A 6,727-nucleotide genomic window follows, 5' to 3' on the forward strand; every position below is an offset into this window, starting at 1 on the left:
ACTTCTCAGTTAAAAATTAGACAACGTGCCTGAGGGCATATAGCTAGTTGTTTCTAGGGCTTAATCTACATATAGGGTTTCTTGAGTAGGGTCAACTAAATGAAAATCAATTATTAAAATAGACATCAAATAGCCCAGATTTTTTGTAGATATAGTTGGATAATAAAAAATTTAGAATGTATTCCATTTAGTAAATCTCTAAACATGTTCTTCATAGTGACGTTATATATACCAAGTCATGATCTACTCACCCCCTTTAAAGTGAAGAAATTGATGAGGATGTTGGGCAAATGACAGATAAATATTAATCATAATTTATATTTGTATGAACTTGTTTAATAGTTTACAAAACACATTCATATATTTGATTCCCTAGAACAGCAATCTTCAACATTTTTCATCTCATGGTAAACTAATTACTAATATTCTGCAGCACACCAAAAAAGTGCATTATATTTTTTGTCAATCTGACAAAAAATAGGTATATTTTTGTTCAGTCACACCAGATGGCTGTTGTATTGGCTGTTGTCATTTTTTATTTGACAGTCAAAGGAGAAGATATCAGTGCCCTGACTAAACAGTCAGGTATTGCATGTTTTATAAATCCTTGCAGCACACTGGTTGAAAACCACTGCCCGAGAGACTTGGATTTGTACCAGATCCACACAAGGTCTGTACAGCAGTTGCTTACCTAATTCCATGCCCCTCTTAAGAGAGAGCCAGGATGCATCCCACATCATGGAATTCTGCAGAGAATAGTGCTGTTTGCAGCACATCACACGGTAGGCTTGTACTAATCAAGTGCAGGGCCACATGGATGTGAAGTGGAAATGTGAGTAAGGAATGTCCAATCCTGACTCCAAACCTGCCACAGAGCTGTCTGTTCCCACTCAGGCCTCCACCTGGACCCCTGGGAGAGAAGCTTAGGATTTCAGAGTTGGGCTCAGACCTGTGAAACCCAGTGATGAACAGATCTTCGGAAATGCCAAGCTCTGTTACTATTCTGACTAACAATCAGTCCCCAGACGATTTTTATTTTGGGGAAGAAAATCTCAGAAGTGATTAGTCAACTAGCTGAACAGCTGCAAAAGTCTTCATATTTGAAAACATTGCCCTCTTCGCTGAGGACAGGCCACTGGGCTCCATTTAAATGCAAGCACATTTTGCATGTACAAGGAACGACTCCATCAGCTAGCTTAATTAGGGAGAAAAACCTTGCCTCTAATTCCAGTATTAAGGCACATTATAAATTAACAAATCATAAGATTTGGAGGCTGGATAAAATCCCAATTTTTGCTATTGCCCCACATGGCTACCTTGACAAATACAAAGCAGATAAAGTTTGGCTTTAAGTGTGTTGTTTTTTTTAGAAAAAAATATTTCTAGAACAAATTCCAAACCACTATTTTTCTGTACTAATATAAGATAATTTTTAAAATGTAATGTTACTAGTTTGATATTTAAATTTTGAGCCCTAATGAATTATTAGTCTAATAAACAATAACAGTTTATATATATTGAGTGTTAAAAACACAAGCTATTGTATTTCAAAATAAATTGGTTTTTCAAAGCAGAGCAAATATTGCCTATAGGAAATACCACATCTTGACCATATTCTCTCTGTAATCCTGGTTCCCTATATTCAGGGAAACCTTTGGAGAGGGGAAAGGGAAATAATGATCCTCTCTCATAGGATTACTGTAAATTTTAGTGGGAAATATATGGTAGTCACTGGGCCTGTGATGAGTGTTCACTCACATTCACTTCTATCTTTCTTGTTTCCGTCACATAGAGATGGGAATTTTGATGCCTGGTCAGCTGGAGGAAGACTATTTTTAGCCAAGTAAACTTTAAGATTAAACTAAATTGAAAATCAATCTCTCTCTCTCTCTCTCTCTCTCTCTCTCTCTTTTTGTCTCTCTCTCTCTTAAAATAAACAGAGACATGCTGATCAGAGGCGATAAACTTGTATCTGGTTGCTCTAATAAAGAAGCAACTCCAGGAGCCACTGGGCAGAGGGCAAGCCCGCCAAGAAGACCATCTTAGGAACTGCCTGAGAAATACGTTTCCTCTTACGAATCGGTGGTTTATTCTCAATTCTCTGTAACAAGAAAGGCTGAAAGTATTCTGTCTTCATAAAGAAAGTTCACTTTTAGCATGTGTGCTAACCAAAGATCCACTGATTGATTGATTTTTAAAGTATCCTTGCTTCTGATGTACTTAGCCATTGCTGTGTATTCACTCTAGCTATCAGCAAGGAATATTTATTGGCTCCCTATCCCCATACTTACCCTGTAGAGCATATACTAGTAACTCAATCCTTTTGTAATGTTTAAGGTCTGGGGAATATGTGATAATATTACAATGTATGATCAGATCAGTGTTAAGTGTGGAAATAGAAAGGGCATTGAAATTCAAAAGAAAACAAGATCGCGTCCTCCTTTGGTGGTCTGAGATATCTTTTCTGGGAAAGTGGGATTTGAATAAAGAAGTGAAGGTGGAGCTGTCATAGGGAAGAATATAAAGAGGGTGGAGTGGTTAATCCTCCTTGAAGAAAAAAGGGAAGGAGAGCAATATTCCAGGAAGGAGACATATTCCAGAAAAAGGAATAGGACAGTTTATCTGAAGCCAAGGGTTTGTGCATTATCATGATTAATCATGAAAACAGTTGCCAAGCTTTCATCATACAAACATTATCCAAGAGAATTCATCAGGTTCTATTGCCTATTAATTTCTACTGATGCATTTCATTTAGCATTTTCAATGACAGAAGGACACTTTTTTCCTCAAAGAAGTGAAGCCAATAAGATAAAGTAAGGAATGATTACTGTGTGATATTTAAAAATCAAGCAATGTCACTGCCCCAAGCAAATTACAAGTATTTAGTTTTAGTAAAGTTTTCAGTGTCCTTGAAATTTCTAAATATATGACTTATTTTTACTTAGTACTTATCAATTGATAGCGTTTTATCATCCTATATTTATTATTTATCAAGTATTTATGAAACAAGGCAATGTAGCCCTGTGGTACATGTTTTGATTTGGAATAAAAAAAAATTAAATCCTTGCAGCACACTGGTTGAAAACCACTGCCCGAGAGACTTGGATTTGTACCAGATCCACACAAGGTCTGTACAGCAGTTGCTTACCTAATTCCATGCCCCTCTTAAGAGAGAGCCAGGATGCATCCCACATCATGGAATTCTGCAGAGAATAGTGCTGTTTGCAGCACATCACACGGTAGGCTTGTACTAATCAAGTGCAGGGCCACATGGATGTGAAGTGGAAATGTGAGTAAGGAATGTCCAATCCTGACTCCAAACCTGCCACAGAGCTGTCTGTTCCCACTCAGGCCTCCACCTGGACCCCTGGGAGAGAAGCTTAGGATTTCAGAGTTGGGCTCAGACCTGTGAAACCCAGTGATGAACAGATCTTCGGAAATGCCAAGCTCTGTTACTATTCTGACTAACAATCAGTCCCCAGACGATTTTTATTTTGGGGAAGAAAATCTCAGAAGTGATTAGTCAACTAGCTGAACAGCTGCAAAAGTCTTCATATTTGAAAACATTGCCCTCTTCGCTGAGGACAGGCCACTGGGCTCCATTTAAATGCAAGCACATTTTGCATGTACAAGGAACGACTCCATCAGCTAGCTTAATTAGGGAGAAAAACCTTGCCTCTAATTCCAGTATTAAGGCACATTATAAATTAACAAATCATAAGATTTGGAGGCTGGATAAAATCCCAATTTTTGCTATTGCCCCACATGGCTACCTTGACAAATACAAAGCAGATAAAGTTTGGCTTTAAGTGTGTTGTTTTTTTTAGAAAAAAATATTTCTAGAACAAATTCCAAACCACTATTTTTCTGTACTAATATAAGATAATTTTTAAAATGTAATGTTACTAGTTTGATATTTAAATTTTGAGCCCTAATGAATTATTAGTCTAATAAACAATAACAGTTTATATATATTGAGTGTTAAAAACACAAGCTATTGTATTTCAAAATAAATTGGTTTTTCAAAGCAGAGCAAATATTGCCTATAGGAAATACCACATCTTGACCATATTCTCTCTGTAATCCTGGTTCCCTATATTCAGGGAAACCTTTGGAGAGGGGAAAGGGAAATAATGATCCTCTCTCATAGGATTACTGTAAATTTTAGTGGGAAATATATGGTAGTCACTGGGCCTGTGATGAGTGTTCACTCACATTCACTTCTATCTTTCTTGTTTCCGTCACATAGAGATGGGAATTTTGATGCCTGGTCAGCTGGAGGAAGACTATTTTTAGCCAAGTAAACTTTAAGATTAAACTAAATTGAAAATCAATCTCTCTCTCTCTCTCTCTCTCTCTCTCTCTCTTTTTGTCTCTCTCTCTCTTAAAATAAACAGAGACATGCTGATCAGAGGCGATAAACTTGTATCTGGTTGCTCTAATAAAGAAGCAACTCCAGGAGCCACTGGGCAGAGGGCAAGCCCGCCAAGAAGACCATCTTAGGAACTGCCTGAGAAATACGTTTCCTCTTACGAATCGGTGGACTTCAGTCTCCAGCCCGGGTTTTGGAGCCTTGATTTCGGAGTATGAGGCTTTCTTTTCATTTACCTCAAGGGGATGTCATGACCTCCTCAGGTTCAAGTGTATTTACAAATCACCTCATTTTTCTGATGAATATAGGCCTCGTGGAAGGTTTACTGTTTTTCTTTCTGGCATATGTGAAAAGCGGTCCGAGAAAATGCACCAGAATTCAGCCCCTGGGCAGAGAGTAGGGGATGGATGAAACCTCTTTGTTTACAGTCAGCAGGGAATGGAAACGGGGTACAATATGGTATGATTAACTGTTGTCTCCATGCTGTATGCTAGATGTCCAGACTTCACTCATTCTGCATCACCGGCTCAAAATGAATAAAGTTTGATCAAAAGGAATCAAAATGAACGTTTCTCCATTTCCTTCCCCATCACCCAGTCCTTGGTAACCACCATTGTGGTACCAAGTAGATTACGCAATATGTGCCTTATCTGTGTCTGGTTTATTCCACATAGAAAAGGTCCTTCAGGTTCATCCATGTTATCACAAATGGCAGAATATACTTTTTAAAGGCTGAATAATATTCCAGTATATTTATAGTTATAGTTATAATTATAGTTATATATGTATTTATATGTATGCATATATCACATTTTCTTCATTTCCTTTGGCTTTATACACAGTAGTGAGATTGCTAGATCATGTGGTATAAAAAAAAATTGGTTTAAAGTCCTACTTTTACCATTAAATACTCTTTTCTTGTATGACCTTGAATAATGTCCCACAATCTGTGAATATGTGTAGTCACATACAAAATAAGCAAGACTATACTTACACGCATTTTAATTCCTTCAAGTTTTAAAATTGTATACTATATTTTTTTAAAAGCCTACAATCCTCTATTATTTTTATCCTTTAAAAAAACCACATTCATGATGGATGAGATCTGCACAATTTAAATGTGTTTTTGGTGTGTTTTTTTCCTTACAGAGCGAAATAATTTTTCAAGAGCTACATAGCAGCTTTTGACCCAGTTTAATCTTAATGTCAAAACCAATATTCTACACACACTTAATGAGACAAAGGATGATTTTAAAAGGAGGCCTTCTTTCTGCTCCTGGTTGGGGCTGACAAGGAATCCTGAAATGTGTGTAATTTAACATTCATTACAGCAAATCATGAAGCTTTGCGGTTTTAACTGTGTCCACCCATACAATTGCATGTGCCAGAAACACTCCTTAATGACAGATAATAATTGAACATTATTCTATATTCAAGCCTCACCACTGGAACTATAGATAGAGATGCTGCTCTTCTGAAGGGTGTGTGCTATCTTTCATATTGAGGATATGTCCAAGGGAGCCAACAGCAAATGGATGGTTACCCACTTATGAGTATGGTCAAAAAGTTCCTCTGCTAACGTTACTTTTTCTCTCAGTTGCTTGGCAGGAAGACTGAGCTCCCCCTCTCTGAGCCTATGAATGTTAGAGAGGACATTTGCAGATGTTAATGAGCACAGACCACTGATGCATCTCTTTCAACAGAAGCCCTGGGTGGGAGGAGGTGTCTCGGAACCCAGTTCCCCATAGGCTTCTGCAGTCACAGTTTCTCACAGCCCTGAGAAACCCATTCAGGCACTTTCATAATCTGGGCCCTATGTGGGCATGTAATTCTAGCTTCACATAAATAAATAACAGCAGTGCTAACAGTACATACACTTTTTGTTGTGAGGTAATTTTGTCCTAAATGCCTATTACTATATATTTTTAATTCCCTTCAGAAAATAGAAACTTTTCTCCACAGAGTAATTATTGATAGATGAAACCATTTCCTTCTATTTTTCTATTTGATAAAAACAAATTAATACATCTTCTTTTAAGGTTTGAAAACATAGGAGACCATATTCTTATTTCTTAAATCAGATTTGAATTTTTCTAATTTCACTTTTTAATATTTAAAAAAATATTTTTAAAGGTTAGTACATTATGTAAACCAAAATAAGACTATGCTTATCTATCTATATATATAAAAAGCCAGTGGCCATATGCCGTAACACTGTAACGACCAAAGATCAGTCACCAGGAAGTGCATGGAGCACTTCTCAGTCCCACAGCCCACAGGCTCTGATCACAGCAAGGCGGGCGGCGGGCAGGGCCATGTGGTGAAGAGGGCACAGGGGATGGGCGCTGGGTGGGT

Source organism: Myotis brandtii, unplaced genomic scaffold (genome assembly GCF_000412655.1).
Source record: "Myotis brandtii unplaced genomic scaffold, ASM41265v1 scaffold112, whole genome shotgun sequence".
Classification (NCBI taxonomy): domain Eukaryota; kingdom Metazoa; phylum Chordata; class Mammalia; order Chiroptera; family Vespertilionidae; genus Myotis; species Myotis brandtii.